This window comes from Pinus tabuliformis, chromosome 8, assembly GCF_031772625.1.
Source record: "Pinus tabuliformis cultivar Carrire ecotype Pingquan chromosome 8, CPIR1, whole genome shotgun sequence".
NCBI classification, from domain to species: domain Eukaryota; kingdom Viridiplantae; phylum Streptophyta; class Pinopsida; order Pinales; family Pinaceae; genus Pinus; species Pinus tabuliformis.
This window is the reverse complement of record NC_142294.1, coordinates 80,825,209-80,851,870: the sequence shown is the minus strand read 5'-3', so window position 1 is coordinate 80,851,870 and position 26,662 is coordinate 80,825,209. Positions and strand designations below refer to the sequence as shown.

The window sequence follows — 26,662 nt, the reverse complement described above, 5'->3', positions numbered from 1 at the left end:
AGAGTTCTGTCTTCCTGTGTCACGAACTCGTGAAACTTCTAATCCAACCAATCTACAATTTCATTCTTCATAGGATTCTAGTGTTCTGACATCAAACATCCCTTAGGTAGATCTTGGTCCCGGCTACAGAACCATTTGTTGGCTTGTTGGGGGCTGACCCAGGTTCATAAGTGATTTAGCCAAACAAATCCTGAAACTACCAGCCCTTTCAGCAACAGTCCGCGGTGCGCGGACTAAGGTCTCACCTGAGGTAGTATAGGAGGGTGTTGGAACTAGGTTTTCACACCCTAGGGATGTCTTGATGAAGTCTAGGAAGTTCGTGAACCGATCCTACACGCTTGCACTGTCCCACTTAGTTGTCTGACCTTATGGTAGCTCTATAAAGAGTGTGAAGAGGCGCTATCTAGATCCTTTATCCTTACTGTGTTATTATTATAGATCTGACTTAATTTTATGGGCCTAGTATTCTTATTAATATTTCAACATTCATAACAAGTGCACGCAATCATAAACTTGTAAAGAGATGCATAAGAATATAATAGAAGCATAAACACGCAGATCTACAAGTAGATGCACAATATTTCAGAATCGACTTATCTTTTATTAACTTTTGTTCCATTACAATCCCAACTCTGCCCTACGCACTTAGCTGCAGGGGTCTGTGCACACAGCTGCGGACTCTACCAGGCCTCTGCGCACACAACGGAAAATCCTCTCCTTACTACTACAACCCAAGACTCAGACTTATAGACTCAGAACGAAATATTTATTCAAAAACCCATCACACTTAAGATCAATACTAAAACTCTCTTCTACACTTAGAGCCTCGTTCTATTCATACATTCCCATGGTCCGCGGACCATGGGTAGGCTGACACATTCTATTACAATATTTTAGGGCAAAAAACCCTAGACTCTCGTGCTCTGTGCCCACATTTCATGGGGTCTTACATTACTTTTGACCAAAATTCGGGCTACAAGCCCCAAAAATACGCTATGGGGGGATCCGCTACCCAACAACAAGTCACCTTCATCAGAATTGGAGGATAAGACTCCACAAGAGGCATGGACTGGTAAGAAACCTTCTCTTTCACATCTGAGGGTATTTGGATGTGATGCATATGTACATGTTCCAAAGGAGAAAAGAACAAAGTTGGATAGTAAATCTGAAAAGTGCATCTTTATTAGGTATAAGGATGGTTTAAAGGGTTATAAGCTTTGGAACCCAGTAACAAGGAAGGTTGTGTAAAGATGAGATGTGGTGTTAAAAGAGGTTAAAGATGTTATTAAACATGAAGTCCCATCAAAGGAACCTAAGAAAATAGAGTTTTAGCTAAAGGAGGAAGAATCAAACTCTACAGGAGAAGAGGAATCAGAAGATGAAGAGCCACAAACTCTGGATGTCATAAGATAAGTTCGAGAAAGAAGGCAGGTAGAAAGGTATAGTCTATATGTTTTCTATTCAAATTTTGATTTATCTATTACTGATGATGATCCCAAAACTATGAAGGAAGCAGTAGATTTAGAGGATGGAAAACTCTGGAAAGAGGCCATGGTTGATGAAATGGCATCTTTGCACAAAAATGAGGCTTGGGATCTGGTGGAGTTTCTGGATGGACGGAAACCCATTGGCATCAAATGGGTGTTCAAGAAGAAAAGAAATGTAGAAGGAAAAGTGGAGAAATACAAATCTTGTTGGTAGCAAAAGGTTATTCCCAGATGCTGAGAATTGATTTTGGTGAAATTTTTTCTCCTGTTGCCAAGGTAGCTTCTATTAGATTACTATTATGTTTTTTTGCTGCGTTTGAGTTTGAGGTAGGATAGATGGATGTGAAGACAACATTTCTTCATGGGGATTCAGAAGAAGATATATACATGAAGCAACCTGAAGGTTTTGTGGTGAAGGGTAAGAAATAACTGGTATGCAAGTTAAAGAAGTCTCTGTATGGGTTAAAACAATCACCAAGGATGTGGTATCAGAAATTTGATACATATATATATATATATATATATATATATATATATATATATATATATATATATATATATAGATATATATATCTATATATATCTATATATATATATATATATATATATATATATATATATATATAGGGACTTGGCTTCACCAGAAGAAAGGCAAATCATTGTGTGTATTTTAAATTAATTGGTGACCATGTTATTTATCTAGTCTTGTATGTGGATGATATGTTGCTAGTTGGAAATGACAAATAAATTATCTAGGATTTGAAGACCCAATTTTCCTCCAAATTCGACATGAAAGATCTTGGTGCTGCAAACTATATTTTGGGCATGGAAATTAAAAGAGATCGGGCAAAGAGTAAGCTCTGGTTAAACTAGAGGAAGTATTTTGAGACAATACTGCAAAGGTTTAGTATGCAGGATAGTAAACTGGTGAAGGTTCCTATTCCTATCGGTGTAAGGTTGTCTACTGAACAGTGTCCCAAGACACAAGAAGAGGAAGAGGACATGTCCTGTGTTCCATATGCAAGTGTAGTCGGTAGCCTGATGTATGCAATGGTTTGTACTAGACCATACATTGCACATGGAGTGGGAGTATTGAGTAGGTTTATGTCAAAAACAGGAAAGAAGCATTGGACAACAGTGAAGTAGGTTTACAGGTATTTTCATGGCATTAGTGATTATGGTTTGTGCTACCAAGGAATACCAAGATTGGACAAAGTTTTGGATATTCATGGCTTTGTTGATGCAGACTGGGCTAGAGATTTGGATCAAAGAAGATCAAGTGGGTATGTGTTTAACCTATTTGGAGGTGCAGTTAGTTGGATAAGTAAGAAACAATATGTAGTGGCATTATCAACTACAGAGGCAAAATACATGGCAGCCACTCATGCAAGAAAGGAAGAAGTTGGTTGTAGAGATTGTGTTTAAGTATGGGGTTAGTATAGGGAGCTATAAGGATATAGTGTGACAACCAAAGTGCAATTTTCTTGGAAAAGAACCCTGCTTATCATTCAAAGACAAAACACATTAATATTCAGTATTATTTTGTGAGGGATATGATAGAAGACAAAAAGGTGTTGCTGGTAAAGGTGGACACTTTGAAGAATACTACAAATGCATTGACAAAATTTGTGAGCTCTGAGAAGTTCAGTTGGTGTAGAGAAACAATGGGCATTCTAGGGCTAGATAAATTACTAAGCTCTCCTGTGTCCCCCTATGGAAAGAAAACATCAGGTGGGAAAATGTTGGGTTGTGTTATATTCTTTCCATGACTCAGGGCACCAGTGCCCTGGGGAAATTTATTTTGGACCCTATATTAGGTAGGGCGAACCTACCTATGGTTTTGTGGTTTTCACACATGGTTTTGGACATGATGGTTTTTGGTCCATGGTATTGGATGCTTATGCATGTATATATATGCATTGTAACATTGAAAGGAACATAATGAAAAATCAATCTAGTAGTCTCGGTTTTGGGATCCAGGGAAAATCTTTGTGTTTATGTGTTTTATGTGTTATGCTCTCAAGTTGTTTATTTTCTATGTTTTAGAATTTGTATGTAGGTAATTTCTGTACGGGGTTAAAACCATAGAGAGAGAAGCCACTAAATTCAGCCTAAGAGACAAGGGAGAGGGACTTCATTTGTGGAGCAAGAGAGCCCTAGAAGGAGCCACAGAAAAGAAGTTAGAAGAGGTCGAATTAAGGAACAAACAAGGAGATTTATTCTGGAATATCTAAGTCAAAGGTCTATCCAAACAAGTTAATTGAGGTCTGGTTAGGTCAGGGGTTGCATAAATAACACCAAGGGATGTAGGCCTGGTCGTAGGGTGACAAGCGTAGGAAGGTTCCACAAGTCTGCAATAGGGAATCTGTGAAGCTATATAGACTTGAATTAGGGAAACTAAAGGTTGGACAGAACTAAAAGAAGGCATATGTGAGGCTTGTATTGAGTCTTTTCAACTTGGTTGAGGGCTAATAGCCACAAGGTGTCTGGCCACAAGTAGAAGGGAAGTTGTTGGGTTGTGTTTGAAGTATAAACACACAGAATGAGGAATAGAAGGTGGCTGCAAGGCATTTTAAGACATCAACAAGGGTACCAAAACCTATTGGAGACTACTAAGAAGGTTGGTTGAGTTGGTTGTGCAACTAGGAAAGTGATGCAAAGAAAAAGGCTACAACCTAAAGGGTTGAGGAAAGGAAGGTTGCTACATGTCAAAGGTAAACTTGCAGGCCTGTGTTAGGCCAAGGTTGAATAGGTTTGAGGCTACAAAAGTAGGCTAATCAACAACGAACAAAAGGGAAAACAAATAGGTGATAAGTGATTGTTATGATCAGGGACATGAGGAGTTTTTTATTTGTATTGAAGTCTTTATACTTGTTGAGAGTCTTAGGGCTTGTGGAATTAAACCATAGAGCAAGACTTGGAGTGTTGGATGTAAGTGGAGTTTGTGAGATGATTACTTTGTTTATCTCCTTGATAGCTTTTGGAATGAAAGTGGGAGATCCAAGGGTGGAATTGGTTTTGATGCTATCTTGTTGTTAAGCCTTTGGTGTGGCTAGATAACTCAATGAATGGCTTGCTAAACCTAATCTGTAGGATGAAGAAACCCTATCTCTTACAGATCATGCAAGAATGGAAAGTAGAATGCATTAGTAGATGAATGTTAAGGACAAGGATGAGCATCCACTTCAGATGAATATAAGGAATCCAAGCATGATGATATTGCAGATGGACTTCATTGATTTATGCAAGGAGGCAAGGATCAAGAAGGAGTTGACAATTTCGTACAACCCTCAACAATTTCTTTTCTTTAATCAAGAGATAAGTAATTCCTATCTTTCTCCCTTGAATATTATTATTATCTTTATTCCTTGGTCAACCTCTTGTCTTTATAATTTTTTCTTGGATACAATTGTTCTTCCATGGCCTCCTGAATGAGGTTTGCATGTACATTATGAAAGCTACCAAGGAAATGATTATGGTAATAGATGGTAGCCTATATAAGAATAAAGAAAAGTTTGTGGCAAGAGGGTTCTCCCAATAAGAGGGAGTGTACCACAAGTATTTTTCTTGCTCTAGTATCTGATGGATAATTTCTTGTATGACCTAAGGGCTCGAACATAAACTCAACAAATGTGATTGGTGTTCGAGAGGGAGAAATTGTATAGACATCCAGGACTATGATAGATGACCAAAAGAGCTTCCAGTACCAAGGGAGTAGATAGTCAAGCAGAGTGGAAGGAGCAACCTTCCAAAGAGGATGTCATGGGTTGATATTGTCAAGATGATCAGAGACAGAAGGTCTCTAAGAGAAATATGCCTTCTTTGAGGAGACAATGTCAAATAGCAAAAGGACTTAATTACATGATAGAGGGATCAACAACAACAAAAATAATTTCTTGCATGACAGAGGGAGCAACAGTGACAAGCGGATTTACTTCTGTGATAAAGGGAGAAACCATGACTACCACAAGAAGGCCTTCTTCAGTGTTGGAGTGAGTTGGCCTCGAAGATTGAAATGAAGGATTCTAGAAAGATACACTATTTATTGGGATTGGAGATTTAGATTTGGTGGATCTCACGATGTACAAGAAATTGATTGGATTCTTGATATAGCTGGTTAACACCAGGCTTGATATTTTCTTTGCACTGAACACCCTAAGCCAATATATGGTCGAGTTGAGGTAGATACATTGGGTTGTCGAAAATCATGGTGAAGGTACTTGCATGATACAATAGATATGGTTTGATATATGTCTCAGGTGGTGAAGTGAATTTGCAGGGATATATGGATTCAGATTGGGCTGGGAGTGTAGAGGAAAAAAAGAGCACATCATGGTGTTACTTTAGCTTGGGATCGGCTATGATACCTTGGTTCAGCAGGAAGTTGACTTCTGTCGCACCCAGTACAAAAGAGACAGAGTATATCGTAGCTTATGTCGCAAGTTGTGAAACAATATGACTTCAAAAGCTTCTTGCAGGAATATTTGATCAGGTCACTTCATCCGAGACATGGTGCAGAAAGGAGTAGTGGAGTTGCAGTACACATACACAGATGAGAAGATTGCAGACATTCTCACCAAGCCTCTGTCTATAGTGAAGTTTATATACTTCATAGACAAGCTTTGCATGATGTAGAAAGTCTCCCTTGTTGAGAGGGAGGGTTGATTTCTTTGTAGGATTAGGGCAGGCCATCTCCTGAAGCCATAAAGTATTTTGGCTAGGTCATAAGAGATTTTTGTTGGGTCCTAAAGTACTTTTTCCAGGGGAGATGGATACATTCACCTGAGAAGCTAGAAGGACTTGGATAATTCCTAAAGGACTTTGACTAGAAATGTGAATGGCCCAAGGAAATTATATGGGAAGTTTACAGGATTGGACAAAACTTCTCCTAAGAAGCCATAATGACTTGGCTAGGTCATAAAGGACTTTGACTAGAGGAGATAGATGTAATTCACCTGAGAATCCATAAAGGATTTTGGCTGAGGGTGAATGGTCCAAGGGAAGATTCTCTCCTAAGAAACTAGAAGGGGACTTTGACTAGAGGAGATTGATACATTTGTCTAAGGAGCCATAAAATATTTTGGCGAGAGGTAAAATTCCCTAGATACTCACATTGCCCACTCTAGGATGGAGTTATCTGTAGACATAAATCAACATAGCAAGCTCATGAACTTTTCTTATGGAGGAGAAATTTCAGCTAAGGGGAAATCTGTTGCAACCAAGTGGAATATCTCCCTCACTAAAAAAAGGTTTGGATTTTTGCATAGTGACAGGAGGTATTCCCACATGCCAAGAGGCCTCCTAAGTCGACCTAGAATATTTATGAAAATACAAATAAAAATTTAATTTTTTATTGGAATTCAAAAAAGGACAAGTCAACCCAGCTCGTGAAGGGACGTGTCCCCTGGGGTAAATGTGCCCATTTGACTTGTATATATATATACATAATGCAATACTTCATTTGACTAATTATCATCATCATCTCTCTTCTATAACAACCACACGTGGGAGCAGATAGAGAATGAATTTGACTAAATTTTGGACTTGGATTTTTGCCACATATATCTAGACAATTTGGAATTGTAAATCTTGTTGAAGATTTCTCCTAGAAGAAGAGTTGTTTGGTTTTCTGCCAAGCTTGGGTTTCCAAGGGAAAAAATTTTGTCACTATCGTGCATGGTTGTATCTTTATGATCTTTATTGTTTCCTCTGTATTTATTGTTGAAATCTTCTGTGCATAATTTCTCAATGATATCAATGACATTAGATAAACTGTTTGAAGATCATTAAGTAGTAATTATCAAATCAAAAAATTGGTTTCTACTACGTATCTTGTAGAAAATTCAACACAATGAAGAGAGCCATACAAGACCTGTACATACTATAGACAACCATATTACACTCGTTGTTCTTCCCACACTTCAAAGAGGCAGCTCAAAGTATAACTTTGATATAACATATGTTTTTCCTAAATGCCTGGCTTAACATGAAAATACTACTTGTATTTATAATAAATATATCTTCTACTTCAGATTTTCCCTCCACATACAACACATCAACAATCAGACAGTGATGAAATGACACCCAATTATATGTGTGATAATTGGATGGTGAACTGTGATATGAACTCTAAAGCACTAGGGGTAATTAACTTACAACAACATAATTGTATGCCAGGGTAAACATAATGAAATAAAGCGGGCTCTCCAAACAATAGTGTAGAAATCATAAAAAAGAGAGTAGGACTTACATATATAATCATGCAGCAATGTGATGACTATCACATAGGAAAAACAAACTACTGAGCTCCTTACTAAAGGAAGACTAATTAAAGTAGGTTTCACAGTAGGAAATTGTAGAAACTATAGAAAACCAAAAGATGTTGTACATGTTTTTCTGAGACCCCTGTCCACAAAAGGTGTTTGGGTATTGTCAAGTTCGCAGTGCGCTACCTTAGAGATACCTAGTGGGTGATAATCTACATGACATGCCTGGTAATTAATCAGGATGGCCACTTTTCACTTTCTATTGTGAAAACGATGAGTCTGAACCTTCAAAGACCTTCCTAAAAATTAGATTTCTATAATAGAAAGAATATCAATTTTTGACTCAATAGCCTTGCAATGTAAATATACAAGAGATCCAAGTGCTAGATCACTTGCACTTGATCTTGTACCACGGAAAATATTAAGCACCATGTAGTAAGCCTATTATTGGCTTATTTCCTTTTCATCCTGTCCATTGAATATTGGTTTATTCGTATCCAAGGGACAATATGGAAAAGTAATTAGCCAATAATTGACTTACTGAATGGTGCTTAATATTTTCCGTGGTGGCACAGTTAAGCATGGGAGATGGGATTTTGATGTAGTGATTTTCTTTTATGTAAAGGAATGCAATTTCATCACCTATTAATCTAAGCATCCATTTCTCTCCATATACACAAAAAAATAGGATGTAGTGACCAAGAATCATAAAGAAATTTAAGCTGTAGATCAAACTTTAACATCCATATAAACCAAATTGTAGCTAGATTGTCAAGTGACCTCAATATGAACAACCACCATGATCACAACAATCTCAAATCAATTGCATACACATATAAATCAGTCTGACAATTTTGCAATCTAAAACAATATCAAGACAAGCTTGAGTGTTTTTGATCCAGCAAAAATAGTCTCGTAGATACCATTGAATAATCTCAAAGCAAAGTGATTTCTCAAAAACTAGATCAATGGTAAAGAGACCATTTTTTGGGGAAATCCAAGGAATGTTTCCTCACATAAGTAGATGGTATTTCTTGTAAATCCCCAATGACATTGGCGACAACTAGTTCAACTAACCCCAGGTAAACCATGCATGTAAATGTAATAAAAGGATGGAAACATGACATCCACACAGAGAAAAATGATCTCTACACTCACAACTATCACAATTATACAACAAAACAATATTCAAAGACACCAAAGTGGCCATTGTGGAAGAGAACTACTAAGACAATCAATAGTGTGATCACCTACACATACAGCAGTGTGATGTCTAGTCATGGAGAAAAATTCCACTGTGGGAAGCTCCTAATTTTCTATAACTTGCTTTACTATCACAATGCCACTTTGCCATTATCAGACCAAGAAATCCACTAATTAGACCAACAACGGTGGTGGTGACTCACAATCATATATGGGATATTATCAAAAGTGTGAACATATCCTCACTGCATTAGTTTGGAATGCAACTACTGAAACCAAGTCCTTGTTGTATTTACTTAGGAAAGGGAAGCTACTGGAGCTCTTGAGACTTGAGTATTTGGAGAATCCCTTCCCTGAAGTCTGCCCATTAACAATAGCACGTGACACATCAATTACAAATTCAACCCCAAATCCTAATGCAACTAACAAACAAAAACAAATATACTTGTTTGAACTGAATAATAATCAAACTAACTACAATAAGCTCAGCACCACCATCCAATACTTCATGTAGTAAAACCCCATATAAATTAATGAATTTCCAAGTAATATTCACTCATCATTCTTTCATTTGGTTAGGTAATTTTGCATCAGAACACAGAATTCTAATGGTGCATTAGCATTATGGAAACTGGAATTAAATGAAACAACACTATATGTTAGAAAAACATGCATGAACAAATTATTATCTAGCAAAGAATAATGCAAGAATAAGCAGATATCCACATGGTGTCATCTTGTAATTTTGAATGACATGGATGGTGAGGGCTTGTAATTTTGAATGATGTGGATGGTGAGTGGCATGGGATGTAAAGTATACATGAAAATATGCATGATTGCTACTACAGTTGGCCACAATAGCCATGGAGAGTGTAGTTGAGGACATACTCCCTCTGCTACAATATTCTTGTGTGCTTATTGGTAAAAATATTGAGATGGACTAAATTAGTAAGCTTATCAAGCCAAGAGGGTATAAAGCTAGAGAGTTTGTTGTTGTATAGCTATAGTGTCTCTAGGTTTGTCAAATCTCCAATCCCATTGGGGATGCTTCCATTTAGCTCATTCATTGACAAACCCAAATTCATAAGACTCTTAAGATTGTTGATATCATCTGGAATTGGTCCATATAAATTGTTCTTATATAGAAATAAATCTGTCATCTTTGAAAAGGCCATCAACATGTTGGGGATCCTTCCAGATAAATGATTATGTGAGAGGTCCAAGTGTACCATATCTCTTATATTCCCTAATGACTCTAGAATTTCTCTTACTAAACTACAATTTTTCATCCACAAGTACTGCAACGTTGACAAGTTCCCGAGTTCATGTGGGATTACCCCTTGATCCAGAGGGTTGTAGGCCAGTGTTAAGTTTTTCAACAAAGAGAGATTTCCAAGGAAGGAGAGAACAATACCATTCAGCATGTTAGTACCATTTAGCAGGTTAGAGTGCAAGAACAATACCTTAAGCTTAGGCAACTGTCTAATTCTAGGAATGTCCCCATAGAAATCATTGGCTGAGAGGTCCAATTTTACTATCTCCTCCATTTTATATATCTCATTCAGCTAGAGTCAACCAATCCTGGTGCCAATGAGGGCCAAGTGCTATAAAAGACCCTAGATGCTAGTCAAATGCAAGTCAAATGCAATGCAAATTCAATGAATCAAACTGCGAACCCTTGCACCCTAAAATCCAGGGAGAATACAACCTAGTTTTTGTTTTCCAAGGAATGGAAAAAGCCCCTAACCAGTCAAATTATTGGAAATTGGGATGATGCCAAGAAGAAAATTCTATGGCCAAACCAAAAATCTAGCGATGCCAAGAAAATTCTACAACCAAATCTGGCGAAGCAGGCTTTACATAATTTATCTGCCTTATTTTTAATTGGCTAAAATATAATAATCATTTATTTTTATTTTGGGCTAACTATTGAAAAGCATGTAATTTTAAAAATTCACCCCTCTAAAATATGAAACCCCTTAAGTTTCTCCCATGGGCTAAAATTCACCCCTAAAAATTTATATGGTCCTCGGAGGCATGAACTGTGCATTATGTAGTGCCAAAGGGGAATGTTATAGCTAGAGTTAAACTGCACAGTTCACAGTTTAGGGTGGATGGGTGAAGCTAGGTTGCTTGGTCGGGAAAATTTTCCAGAAATGGCTAAGTGTGACACTGGCGAGACTGATGTGAATAGTGATAAAACTTTGACTATGGTCACACACTTAAAATACTTTATGACACAATAACATAGATCATCCATGACACATGAACAATGCATTTCCCTCCATGTTCCATCTTTATGACAAGTGTGACACTTAAGATGCACTTTGAGATCACCATGACAACACTTGTGCGATAATGTTTAAAACTTTGGGAATGAGTGTGACTGATGTTTACATGGTTAGACCAACTCATTCAAATAGAGGTAACCTATTGAAACCACCAGAACAAACATTCCTACATTGTGCGATATCTAACATGAAAAAGACGACAATTGCCAAAATATGAATGAATTTTGTGATATGTGAATGACATTGAAAATAACACACACTAGAGGAAATATGACATGTAAATGACACTACTTAGAGTGAAAGCAAGAAAAAAGCGACAACCGAAAAAATGAAAGTGACACTCGTGAAACAAAGCTTCGCGGAAGCGATAGTTTGAAAAAATCACCGAAATAGAAGTACAAACGCAAGTAGAATGTGAGAAAATGTCGTTGTCTATGCGTAATGACTATCGACATGGATTAGAAATCGTACGTACATAGTATTAATGGAACATGTTATGATTGTCCAAGCTTGCAAAAAATTATGCGCTCATGAACTTGTTGCGTAATGAGCATGGAGCATGTGACTTCAACACTTTTGATCCAAGAAGGGAGCTTAAAAGCATCAACTAACAAAGAAGTGACTATGGAATGACTGATCACAAGATCCACAGTAGGCTCCAAAATTTGAGTGTATGAAAAATTTGGAGGGTGTTTGTCACAGCAACAACAACCTAATAATACATTACAAATTTCAAGAGGAGTAACATCATACAATAAATCATCTATGAAGGGCTTGATTCTTTACGGAAGGTGACACTATTGGTTGATGCAAATTCCTTGCCCTTGGTGAGGCCACCTGATGGTGTATTACAGTGAATGCGGTGTGGTGGTATGCCCAACCGCTTCACAACCTCTATTGAAATGAGGTTCTATTGGCTTCCATTGTCGACAATGAACTGCAGAAGAGGACCATTCACCCACATTTGTGAGTGGAATATTTTCTCCCCCTCATCTCGGTCATCGGGCTCAGCCTTCTAGATCTTGGTGGTGGCACTAGGCTATGCATCAATAATTTGTTTCCCTTTTTCATTCCCCTTGTTGGGTACTAACTCATATTAAAAACATGCATCTAATTTGAAAGCCTTCAACTCAGCCACTAGTGACTGGTTGCCTCGACACTCACTTGTGTTGTGAGTGGGGCTCTTATGGAACTCACACCGTTTACCTATGCCTTTCTTTTTCTTTGTGGTGTTGTTATTTACTTGTGGATTTGGTGGGTTGTCCTGGGTCACCCTGCCTTGGATTTGTCCTTTGCTCTATGGTTTGGGGGTTCCCTTCCCTTGCTTTGGATTCATAGATACAAAGTCTCACCTCTTATGTTTAAATTTCTTCTCGATATTGATAGCATATCAATAGGAGGTGCCAAGGGAGAAGATGTCTAGGAACTCCATATCATCATGGATGTACTTTCGTAGACATCCATGGTTCTTGGGTACCAAATTCCACTTAGAACCCTTGATACCCAACTTTGTGCAAAGTGTATAGAAAATATTTGTGAACTCTGTCACATCTTGGTCCGTTCCTGCTACAACATGGTCCACTTTATGTATTTAATGTCATAGCTATCGAAAGGGTAATATTGTTCGTTGATGGCATCTCTAAAATAAATCTAAGTGGGTGCAGCTGAAAAAATTGAGGATTCCCTCTCATCTTTCAATTCATAGTAGGTTTCCCACCAGTTCTTTACATGTGGGGCGACATTGAGCAGTGCAAAGGTAATATTTTCCCAATTGGAAAAGTCATGAACTGAAAAATATCCTTCCAACATATTTAACCATCTATTTATGACATATAGATCTATATGGCCTTCAAATATGGGAATGTCATAGTTAAGTTATAACTTAAAAGGAGTGGCACATCCAGAGTGGTTGTTGGATGAATATGCATTGCCTGTGGGTAGCCGTCAAAGGATCTGGGAAAATTTATCCATAATCGTGTTCCTCTGTTGCTCAAGGGATTCCTCGTGCAATATTTTGAAAGGATCTCCTACCCCATAATATTTATTTTCTTCTGCCATGGGAGGTCATCGAGATTTTCGAAGTTGTTCTTGCAAAGGTTCAACCAATTCGATCCCTAACTCCTTATACCCTGGCCTCGTTGGGGACATGCAAATAAAAATAGAGAAAGAGATGACCGCTCTGATACCACTAATCCAAACTAATGCAGGAACGTAAAAAGATATAGATATACACATAAACACAGAGATGCAATAGAAATAAAACTTCATTTCATTAATATCAAAGAATAAGATTATGCTTACATAGATAATGGAAATAAAGTAGCTTAGGTGATGGTATCTTATCTATGAGAAGAGATGTGACAGCTACATGCTTCTGAACTATGTTACAATGAGGCTCAAGGGTCTTTTTATTATTGAATGACAAGGGAAAACCCTAAACAACCAAAAACCTAACCTCTGGAGATGAAACACAAATAGTTGGTGGGCCCCATTGAGTTTAGATGGGAAGCCAACTTCCTGGGGTCGTAACTTGGTCATATGATCTTTGTTTGGGGCGTATGATACCTCATCGGAAATATCTTTGTAAGTACTACGTGATTTCCTATAGGCCCCTAGCTATGGCTATGGGCTTGCTGAGGACCTCAAAAAAACTATGTTTAGCAGGTCAAAACAACTTTAGAAGTTCAATACCCAAAAAAAATGCTAAAAATATTAAATGTTGTTATAATCAAGGAAGAAGATGAAGCTAGTTGGTGGTATAGGTGGAATCGGTGGGTGGCCACCCACATCCAATTGGATTAGTCCTCACCCCTTAGGAAGAAATGGTTTCCATTGCATGCAGAGCCTCCATGAGGTGAGGAAATTTCTATTTAACCTGGTCCCTAGTGAACCAGTTTCCATAGTGAAGGAGATGGCATGCTTTGAAAACTAAATGTAGGTGGATCCTCTGCTGGCGAGTGGTCTTAATATGTGTGTCCTTGATCCTATCAGTTGTGGCCTACTTAATGCAACCTAGGTTGAGTTTTGTTGGTGTCAGATGCTCTGCGACATTGGATGTGTTCAACAATGGAGGAAATTATGGTGGCAATAGCTCAACATTGAATACTAGGTGGAGACTAAGGAATAATGGAATGATGAGCTCGAAGGAATTGTCCCCTACAACCTTGGCGATAGTGTATGACCCATATCCGAGCAGTCAAAGCTTGTGGTTGGGCCCGACGAGGCGCTCCTTCTACAAGTGTCACCAAACTTTGTCACCCACCTGGAACTCGTGTGGCACTCGATGTTGATCATGACATTGCTTCTACTTAGCATTGGCTCTTTCTAATATGTGGTGGACTTGCTGGCATATGTGATGCATGTGCTCAATGAAGTTTTTAGCCTAGTGAGATTTGGAGTGAACATGAGCCAAATATGCTTTAGTAGCTCCAAATGGTATGGACACATCAATGGGACATAGTGGCGGGAATCCTAACCCCACCTAAAAAGGATTATGGCCATTGGAGCTATGGATAGCTCTGTTGTAGCTATGTTTGACATAGGAGATGATTTCATCCCATATGGGTGGATGTTTCAAGCTGTACCTATGAAAAATGTGCATGATCATCATGTTGATGACCTCTATTTTGTCATCAGTTTGGGGGTGGAAGGTCATGGACCTAGTGAGCTTGGCATCTAACATCAACCAGAGGCTTGAACAAAATATACTCAAGAATATTTGTCCCAATCTGAGATAATGGACTATGGGATCCCAAAACGTACCCACACTCATTCAAAGAAGATCTTAGCAGTGACTTCTGCCATGATACTCTTCTTGCAGGCTGTTAGAATGACCATCTTTGAGAATTTGTTGACAACCACAAAGACGTAGTCATTACCATGCTTAGTAGAAGGAAGGCCCGAAATGTAATCAATGGAGATGGATTCCCAAGACCAAGTGGGAGTAGTCATAAGCATATATAGGCCTTGATTCTTTATTGTTGGTTTGGAAATGGCGTAGGCAGTGTAGGATCTGAGGTACTTCCCAACATCCTGTCAAAGGTTTGGCTAATAAAAGTACTTTTGTAGCACTATCACTGTTTTCTCTATGCTGAAATGTCTAACAACCTAACTATGGAGCACCTCCCAAATCATCTTGGCATGCTTTCTTGTAGAATATAGACCATGTGACATACAATGCCCTTGGAGGTTAAAATTTGGAACTTGCTTGCCTTCCAAGAGCATCTGGTAGGTGTTGTCAAATTCTAGATAGCTCTTGTAAATATGTGCCACCCTAAAGTCTCGTGCCCACAAGAGTCAAGCACAGTGGTTAGAGACATGACTGGTGGTTGGCTGAGATAGTCTATAATATTATTGGTGTTTCCCTTTTTGTACTTCATGTTCAAATGGAATATTTCTAATGGCTTTCATTCTACAACTTTCCTTGTGGCTATATGAACTATAGGGGTCAGTGATCTGTGTGGATGACCATTTCCTTCCCCAAAATGTAATTATTTAATTTTTGGCAGGCCTGAATAATAGAATACATGTCTTTGTCATAATTGGGATACTTTCGGACTGTATCCAAAAGTGTCTAACTGTGATATGCCACTGGATGCCTCTGCTGGGTAATAAATGCACCCAATAGTGTAGTCATAGGCATCTATCTCAATTTCAAATGGTTGATGCTGTTCTGGTAATGTGATCACTGGTGCAGAGTAGAGGCGATGATTTAACTTAACAAATACCTTATTTTGGGATTTAGACCAAAATAACTTTTCTTTCGCTCCACTCTTGGTGACTTAACTCAAATGCCATGTGATATGAGAGAATCCCAGCATGAACATGTGTTATAAATTGGCAAGTCCTAAAAAGCTGCAGACCTCTAATAGAGTGGTTGGGACTGGATAATATCCAATAAATTGTATCTATGTTGCGTCCACATGTAAACCCTTCTCATTAATGATGTACCCAAAATATCAAACCTAATTCATACCAAAAGTACATTTCACCAAATTGGCACAAAATTTTCGTTTTCATGGGGTTTGGAGGACTTATCGGATATGGTTTATGTACTCTTCCCAACTCTGACTAAATTTCAGGATGTCATCCAGGTAAACTACCATAAACAAGTTAGTAAATGGTTGCAAGATGTCATCCAAGTAAACTACCACGAATGAGTTTGTAAATGGATGCAAGATGTCTTCGATCAACTGCATGAAGTTTGTGGGGTCTTTCGTCAACCCGAAAGGAATGACTAACCATTCAAAAGGGCCCTCCTTGGATTTTAAGGAATACTTCCACACATCGGAGGTTTCAATTGGCACTTGGTGGTATCTAGACTTCAAGTAAATCTTACTGAAATGTTTGGCTCCCTTGAGCTGACCCAGAAAGTCATCAATCTGTGGGATTAGATACTAATTCTAGACAGTGATATTATTCAACACCTGATAGTCAATACAGATTCTCTAGTTGTTATCGAGAAATCTAGTGTTTATGCAGAGCTGCTAGTCCCACTAAGACTGGTAGCTATCTTAGAAACAAACAAACTAAACCTACTTTCGTTTTCCTTTATGAGAAGTAGATGAGAGGGGAACAAAGGAGACCAACCTCTATCTTGCGCTTGGTTCCTTGCTTCATTCCTCTCCCTTCTGATAGATCTTTGCCACCCGCTTCCTCATCTACCTAGCTTCAAAGAGCACCTGTGGAATCAAAGCAGCATAACACAATCCAAGAACAAAGATCTACTATCATAAACAATATAGGACCAGATATATATTGACCACACAAATGCATATATCATCAATCATACAAGGATGTAGAGGAAAACTTTAATAGCTTTATTAATATCAAGAATAGCAAAGAGGATTACAACCAATTGTTCTGACCCAGCGTCATCCTCTTAGCAAGAAATCCCTTCTTCACCTCATGAAAAGCTTAGATCACCCAACACTATGATGTTACACCAAGAAACTAGCAGCACTTCCTTACAAGATACAAAATTCCAGCCTTTGGATCTTTGGGATGAGGGATCCATATATAGATGTTTGCAAGGGGGGTGAGTCAGCTTCTAAGATTTGATTAGTGTCCTCTCTCTGATAGTTCTTGATTCCACTTGGAGATTGATGATCTCTTACTCATCCCGGAGCGAATGCAGAGAGGCAAGTGTCACAGGAGAAGTTTCTGGAAGATTCCATGATCATCCACCTCACAAATTGACTCTACCATTTGTCCACTCTCGACCATTGCATCCCATAGAAAGGCTTTTCAATATGCATCGCACCTCTTGTGTGCATTTAGGTGGGATGCAGTGCACTTTGACCATGGAGCATGTGAGATGGTCCAGTTTTGACTAGTTCTGAGTAGTTTTTCATGGAGAACTTATGGGAGATGATGTAATCAGCTGACCTTGTTCTTTTAGGGGTTGTAACAACACTTTTAGGTACTTAGGAGCCCCTAGTTTATGGACATGTTTGATTGGGGTTGCAGTGCCCAAAAATGTCTATAATAGTTGCCCCCTAAAGCATGAGGTCGTTATTCTCTTGATGTCGGGTGAAATGCTTTATCATGAGGATCCGAAGTTTTTTCGAGCTGGAAGGCGACCTGTAATAAGATACAATACAATACATTATCTTCATAATATTTTCATGATCTAGCTGAGGCGGGCATTCCCATGCTCAGCTTTATAAATTCATTTCAATGTACATAAGACAGACAATCGTCTATGTGCAGACTGATGATTCTGGTAGAGCCATCATCCCTTAGGTTGGATGATTATCTGTGTAGCAATGATGTACATTTGATGTCTTTATTTTCCTGAATATATATTGGATCCCGGATGGATGAAACTATGTCCGGGGTCTTCAATCTCATTCGATCTTCACTCAAAGTACAAGTCGATCCATGTGAGAGATGTTCTGGAGTCAAACATGGAAAGACATCGCCTAATTACCAACCAATGATGTAAGTTGTTAACAGGCGCGAGAGGAATCACCGATAATGATGATGACCCTCGAGGTACTACAGTACAATTCATGTGGTGTGAATAAGGGACTTGGCATCGAACACCACGCAAAATCTTTCGCTCGAAAGCCATTGATGTAAACATATCGCCGGAAGTGAGAAACTTGCCATTAAGGCATGCAAGCTTCAAAGTACTGAAAGGGTTGTTCCTAGATCGACTTCCTGGATAATGAGCTGATGTTGACAAGAAGCAATCCATCATAGGAGGGCCTTAGTGAATCCCACATCTATGACATGGAACGGAGCAAATGATTTTAATGGAGGTGAAAATGATCTGATGATATAAGGTTCAGGGTGGCGGTCACGAAAGAATCGAGCATAAATGTATTGCAATGGATGAGACACAGGTGAATTCTCTGAGCGACTTCTCTTGAACATATCGGCGACACTGACATGATGGATTGGTAGCGTTACCCAAAATGTGGATGGTGTGATGGACCAATGGTGATATGACCAGTGAACGGAACAACCCAACCCGACTCGGATACGGAGCGAAAGTGTCATGTTCAAGAGCGACTTGCTACCAATAAAGTTTCTTCAAGTTTTCTTCCCAATTTTTCCCCAGTCATTGATGACCAATACCTCTTTATTTTTGTCAAGCTTGAGGAGGATAACATATGCTTGTTCTATAATTTTCCCTTCGGGCAAACCCATTGCTATATTTTAATGGCCTAGCAATAGTGAAACTCGTTCTTGTCTGTATGGACAAGTTTGTCGCTATTCAGTTTTAACGAGTTTAACGACAAAGATAACTCGGTCCTTTTCAATTTTAGAGAGTCTAAAAGGGACGTAAAGAAAACTCCAACAATCCTTTTTCGTCATATAATCCCTTAAGTCCAAAAAAGTATAAAATAATACAAAAGGGATGAATTTTCGGTAATTTTAACGAGCCGAACAAAACAAGTGCTCGATCTTTTTGTGTAATAATCCCTCAAGTCCAAAAAGATTAAAATCTAAAGGAGGGATAACACTTCCAGTTAATTTAACGAGCTAGAGAGGCCAATTACTCGGCAATATTTTCATATTTTACGAGTCAGATGAAAAGAGATTAAAGGAGACTTGTTTTTCGAGGAACGAGTGATAAATTCGGGTAGTAGCTAATTCCAGGTAAGGTTTGGAATTTTCCAATCACAAAAGTGTCACAAGGATGGCTAACAGGATCACTCTTCGCAGCTGTTCCTCAAAAAGGGTAAACAATCAAATGGAGGTGAATGATCGGCCAAAATAGAGTGGAGGTGATGATGAGAACACGACCAAGGCTCAAAGTTTGATGATAATGCATTCACGATGGTTATTTACCGGAAATTGGTTCATTTTTTAATGAATGAGCTTAAACTCTAGGGGAAACATTTGCTCATTGCTTATGTTTAATTTTTAACGAGCTTGAACTCCACATAAAAACCGCTCGAGGTGGGTTTATTTTTTAATGAGCTTGAACCCTATGGTAACACTGCTCATGATAAGTTTGCATGCCCCCAGCATAATAACGCAAATCGAGGTGCATGCCCCCCAAGCTTCATTGCATTCATCTCGGTGGTCAGAATGAAGGTTTACCTTCGAGATCTTCGAAAGACTCGACTTTGATTTTACGAGATCGTAATCAAAGACTCGATTTGGAAAGGGAGTCGTTTCATTTTTTAATGAGGTTGACACAATAAAAGAACTATCCTCATGACTCCTTGTTTCATTTTTTAATGAGGTCGACACGAGATAAGGACCATCCTCGAAATCCACTGTATTTACAGTATTTGATAGAAAATCAAAAACTGAAGGATGATTAAGGTCATTAGAATAATCTTCATTGTAATCTAGGAGATGGGAACGATGGTGGTAATCTTCCCATGGTGCCTCTGCTAACATCATTGACTGAATGATTCCTTTGTCTATAGAATGTACATGCGACCAAGGATCTGAAGAGGTACCATATTCCTTAGACCTATCTATCCAAACACTCGATGAGAATTGATTTGGGTTTGCCCCCCAGGCCAAGAAAATTGATTGCTACAATATTTCTAAAATGGTGATGATCCATGCTGACAAAATGTTTAGGAATCTTCTGAATCCATTAGATATAGAAGATTTCATATTGCAGGTTTCCACTGTGGCCACTTCCACCAGATTACTCGGAGGTGGTAGGGAAAAAGTACCCATTAAGGCAGGGTCTTTTAGGAGACCTACTCCGATATTTTGAAGCAAATGATTGCTTCCATGGATCATTGGAATGCTTCCCGTAACTTTTAAACTATTGGGGAGAAATGTTTGTTGGTCGACGATCGTAATTCCTCCTTGAAAGGGAAATGCAATCTTCCTGAAGTATGTCAACACAACTGCAACCATAGCATAAATCCAGGGCCTTCCCAGTAGGATGTTGTAATCGAGGTTTTCATCGATAACCTCAACATCAATTTCTACTGTTTTTCCCCCCAGTTCAACTTGCAAGTTACTTAAAATCCCGTATGGAGTGTATGATCATCCATCAAATGCTTTTAACATCGTTGACGATCGCAACAAGGGTGGTGAGCCTAAATTTTTCCAGCAACTCATCGACATAATACATGTAGATTCCCCCTCATCAATAATTGTTCGATGAACAGTTTTGTTGAGGGCTTTCACTTGAATAAGGAAAGCTAGTTGAGCTGGTAACTGAGGGTCATATCCTTTGTGATTAAAGGATACAAGATTGGAATCCGTTGGGTCAATCCCACCTATTGCTGATATTAAAGCCTGCCTTTGGGAGGGGAAATTTTGCAGTACCTCGAGTGTCGACATAGTGGATGGCGATTGGGCCAGATCTTCCACTATATTATAATGTTGTGTTGCTCTGGCACGAGGATTAAATGTCGACTTGTGTACTACTCCCTTTGGCAGTTTTATTATTAGCTCTGGAATGATGGGCGGTGCAACCTCTGTCGAAGTTGTTGTCGAACTACTAGGTTGATCTTTATCCTTGTTGTTCAACAGCTGTGGGTTCCTGTAATCTTTATTTCTTGTCGTTATCAAAGCATCATTTTTTTGCTTCGAAACCGACAACATCAGCACTCGGGACGGGGAAGCATTGTCACTGGCAACCAGATTTGTTCCTGGATTTGGAAACGAATCAGTTAATACCGCCGAGATTTTTGAATTCTTGAAGAATTTTTTAAGCTCAGCTTTATATGGACAATATTTTACCCAATGATCCTCATCACATATAAGACATGGACGACTTCGTTTCTTATCTCCAGAAGGGTTTGCAAAGATTTTTCAGGTGATGATTCCTCGTTTTTCTTCTTCTTCCCTTTGATTTTCTTCTTGCCTCCTGGTTGCTTGGTTTCTTTGCCTTTGTCTTTTGAGATGGCATTTACTTCCGAGGTGAGAAGTTCTTCTTTTTCATTTTGACTAGAAATCTTACGTGCCTTTTTAGATGTAGCCTTTGTTGATTTCGTGTCTGTCGTACCAATCACGCCATCACGGGCATGAGAGTCATTGTTCGATTTAGGAGGAGGAGGAACGGAAAATTCCGGTCTGGGAGCGTCAGAGATTTTATCATAGAGCATGCCAGACTGAGTATAAATCAAGTCTAAATATTGCGCACGAGCAATAACTTGCTCTTCAGTGACGACTCCCCCTTTTGCCACATCTTCTGTAATGGAAGGTAATAATGACTTAATAAACCATTCAGCTAAAAGCTGATCAAGAACATACGTTTTTACCATTCTACGACTATGTGGCCACTCATGAATATGATCAGATATGTGAGTGGCTGTCGTTTGCTTGAAATTGGTAAGAAGTTCTGTTCCCATTTCATACCTTATGGGTAGCTGAAAATGGGTTAAAAAGGTTGTGGCTAGGGTACTGAATTTATCAAACAAAGCTCTAGGTAATTCGATATGCCATTTTGCTGCCGGACCAGTTAACGTTCTCTGAAAAAGGCGAAGCCTAATCGAATCATTGTTTAGGGTGTTTGATGAAAGCCACAGATGAAAGGTCATCACATGATTCGATGGGTCTTCACCCGGATTTCCATTAAATTTAGGAATATCTTACGGAAGTTTATGCAGAATCGCTAGCCACCAAGGCGCGTAAGCAATTGGATCGTTCGTTAGCCGATTTAGATCCGGTAACTCTAAAGTCACCACGAAGGGTAACTGTTGATTCAAGTTTGGTGAAGCATACCCAGGATAAGATGGAATCGCCTGGGCAGTTGGTCTTTGCATACCAGCATAATGCATTTGATGCTGGTAACTTTGGTAAGGTTGATGGGCATAACCATTGTAGAATGGTTGATTTTGACCATTTTGAATATACAGCTGCCCATTATTTGCAAAGATTTGTTGCTCAGATCCCTGGTAAACTTGTTGGAATTGCGGTTGCTGATATTTCACTAGCCATGGTTGTGAAGCCATGTGTTGTTGTCCAATACTGGCTTTTTGACCAAGATGAGGGGTAATTGCACCCGTTTGGGCCTGTGTCATTCCACTAATTGGCGATTGTGGTTGAGTTGCAAGGATAATAGGCTGTTGCATGACAACCTGAGAAACCTGAGGTTGGCATACAACAAGAACGCTTTTACTTGCGACACCGTCACAATAGACGACGTAGTTGGTATATTTGACATAGGTAAACATTGTTACATCGAGTATACAACTCTTGGTTGTTGAGGCAGTATTGGCACCCAACCGCTAGATGTAATTCCAGCATAACATGAATTTTGTTGTGAACTCTCATATGGTTGTCCTCCCGGAGGAGACAATGAAAGGGTATATTGCCCCCCATACGGCGGTAATCTAGTACTTAAAGGAATGGTTTTCCCTTGAGGACCAGACTGCCCAAATTGACACCGTGAAGGATCAATTTGCTGAGACTCAACATAAGAGTTCCCGGATATTATTCTGGATGAACAAACGGGAACGGACCATACTGTCGAAATAGCCCCTAGGTGGGCCCCATCTAGCGATTGAGAGCTAGTTGGGACAAATGGTATGCCGACGAACATTATTGGAGTGACAGCAGGAAGTTCTACTGTCACTGTGTCAGATGACACATTCCTAGATGTCGACGGTTGTTCAGACATTTCTAGTCTATCCAAAAGATTTCCTAGCGATTCTACAGGAGCTTCCGATAACGGTAGACTAATTTCTAATGAAGAAGGAAATAGGGTGATCCCGACTCCAAATTGCGATGGAGTACTAGATGAAGGATCCTCCACAATCTCTTCTATAGCAATCAGACCAAGTGGAAGAGGTAGATCGTCAGGTCCGTAAAATATTTCAGGTGTCGAAGAAGGTATAGATTCTGTAGCGACAGATGTTTGGGGAATAACACCTTCCGAATCAGTAATACAAGTGTTTACCTTCACACTAGGATCAGCTCTACTGTCCTTTGGTGGCTGCAGAACTTCTTATATAAAGGTAGGGATACCAGAAATGTTTGGAGTAACCGGAGTCTCCGATGGTGTTGGAACATTTGTTCTAACTTTACCAGGGGATTTTGAACCGGTTAAACAAGTTAGCTTCGTCCGTAACAGTTTTGATTCTGGAGACAAAGACGGTTGACCCGTAAGCCTCTGCGAACGATGAGATTTCAATTGACTTTCTTCCACGATTGTGGATTACTCGATCAACTAAAAATCAAGGGGAAATATGTTTCTGAATTAAATGAATTTTAGACGCTTTGACACAACTTGTTTTTTCAATTTTTAAGAGTCAAGAAAAAACAAAAGATGACTCTAGTCGCCTTCAATTTTTAATGAGCTTGAAGTGACAAGTGCTCAGATGGACCTTTTCCTTTAAGGAGTCTAAAAAGGAACGAAAGAGACTACTCTGGAAATCTAGACAGAGAGATTACCAAACCAATCGCAAAACTGCAGAATACTTTTTATGGTACGGCAGTCAATCTTCCCGAATGCTGTGTTCAGTGCATTGTGATCGATAGGGTAGCAAACACGGTTTCCTATGGATAAAGGATATAGCCTATTGTGGTCTCCCAATATATACTCGACGGTACGTGGGAGCACAAGTCCGTATTGGCACTTGTCATCTCAAAGTGGAGGAATCACCCAACCAGCAATGAAAACAATAGTTACCAGGCTTTACGACGCCGGAATACGTCTCTAGCCTAGACTTCGAAATGTTGTGCGTTAGGTTCCAAAGCATTTTTAGATTCATTAAATTTATTTTACAGTTGATCTTGCTTAAGAAATTTTCCTTTCAGGTTCACCGCGTGATGTAGATATACAATTCCTAAAATGCAATCTAAGATGATAAACAATCATTTAATCTTTTTTTTTTTGCAATGAAAATCCTAGCTACTGAAGAAAGAGAGATGATATTCTTTCAACATAGAGCAGAGAGCACACACTATATGCACTGTCCTAAATCAAACCAACAAACAATCTAAATGCAAATGCACATGCATGTATTTGTTTTCAGCCTTCTTAATGTGTGAATGATAAAAAGAAAGCTAAGCGCAAATCTGAATTATTTTTCAAAGCGACATTACTAACAATCTTCTTTTCAAGACAAAATGAAGACAATGACGACACTTTGCGATTTGGAATGGAAAACTTGCTTTCGACACTTGAAAAAATACTAATTCAAATCAAATACAAGAGTAACAGTGTAATCGACTATCAAGAACAATCAGATTCTCTTTTATGACTGAAAACGACACTTGCGACACTTCCAAATCAAGAAACGACCATTCAATTACGCTACTTCTTTGTAAAAGAGAACTGAAAATGGCTCACAATACATAAAAATATTTATAGTTCTTTGCACAATGGAGGCGGAATAATGGCAAGGAAGGGGGTTTCCAACAGAGGTATACTGACTACAGACAACAAAACTCCTGAATAGAGTTGAAAAGAGTGAAGAAAAACCAAAGTTTGGAGGAAAAATTAGCCTTTTCTGATCAGTGCACCTGTTACATAGGGATTCCAATATGCATCCCACCTACAGCACATGGGAAGTGCGATGCATACTGATATCCTTGAAGAGAGGGAGCGATGGTACAGTGCGAGACTTTTGATCCAGTTCTTGATCACAATTTGTAGCACAGTTTAGGGATTTAGGCCGAGCACGTGATAATCAGTAAATAAATCACAAGGGTAGGTCTAACGAGGTTACTAGAGCCACCACAAGGGAAATTAGAGAGTTTGTAAATCGGTTGTTCAGTTCATAAACAAAACCCAGAGATAGACTGAAGCAACATTGATCTACTTTGCACTTGCATAGCAAATGCAGTTCGAAGGCTAGCTAGCTTGACTTCAGGCTCCGTCTGTAAGTTTATAAGGAAAAGAAATATAGACAAAAAAACAATCTATTCACTCCCTAGTGGAGTCGCCATTTTGTTATGGGGAAATCTAGTGTCTATGCAGAGTTGCTAGTCCCACTAAGAATGGTAGCTATCTCAGAAACAAACAAACTAAAACTACTTTCGTTTTCCTTTATGAGAAGTAGATGAGGAGGGAACAAAGGAGACCAACCTCTATCTTGCACTTGGTTCCTTGCTTGATTCATCTCCCTTCTGATAGATCTTTTCCACCCGCTTCCTCGTCTACCCAGCTTCAAAGAGCACCTATGGAATCAAAGCAGCATAACACTATCCAAGAACAGAGATCTACTATCATAAAAAATGTAGGACCAGATATATATTGACCACACAAATGCATATATCATCAATCATACAAGGATGTGGAGGAAAACTTGAATAGCTTTATTAATATCAAGAATAGAAAAGAGGATTACAACCAATTGTTCTGACCTAGCATCATCCTCTCAGCAAGAAAGCCCTTCTTCACCTCATGAAAAGCTTAGATCACCCAACACTATGATGTTACACCAAGAAACCAGCAGCACTTCCTTACAAGATACAAAATTCCAACCTCTGGATCTCTGGGATGAGGGATCCATATATAGATGTTTGCAAGGGGGTGAGTCAGCTTCTGAGATTTGATTAGTGTCCTCTCTCTGATAGTTCTTGATTCCACTTGGAGATTGATGATATCTTACTCATCCCTGGGCGAATGCAGAGAGGCAAGTGTCACAGGAGAAGTTTCTGGAAGATTCCATGATCATCCACCTCGCAAATTGACTCTGCCATTTGTCCACTCTTGCCCATCGCACCCCATAGAAGGGATTTTCAGTATGCATCACACCTCCCATGTGCATTTAGGTGGGATGCAGCGCACTTTGACCATGGAGCAGGTGAGATGGTCAAGTTTTGACCAGTTCTGAGTAGTTTTTCATGGAGAACTTCTGGGAGATGATGTCATCAGCTGACCTTGTTCTTTTAGGGGTTGGAACAAAACTTTTAGGGACTTAGGAGTCCCTGGTTTATGGACATGTTTTATTGGGGTTACAGTGCCCAAAAATGTTTATAACACTAGGTGTCATATTTATTTTCTACCAACATGACTGGGCTCCCACAGGGT

The 26,662-nt window shown here is 39.1% G+C and overlaps 1 pseudogene; it reads right to left on the bottom strand.

Annotated features, from left to right (window-relative positions):
* The window catches only part of LOC149234240 (glyceraldehyde-3-phosphate dehydrogenase A, chloroplastic-like), a 257,930-nt pseudogene extending 248,088 nt beyond the window's left edge, over window positions 1-9,842 (bottom strand).
* Between the last annotated feature and the right edge of the window lie 16,820 nt (window positions 9,843-26,662).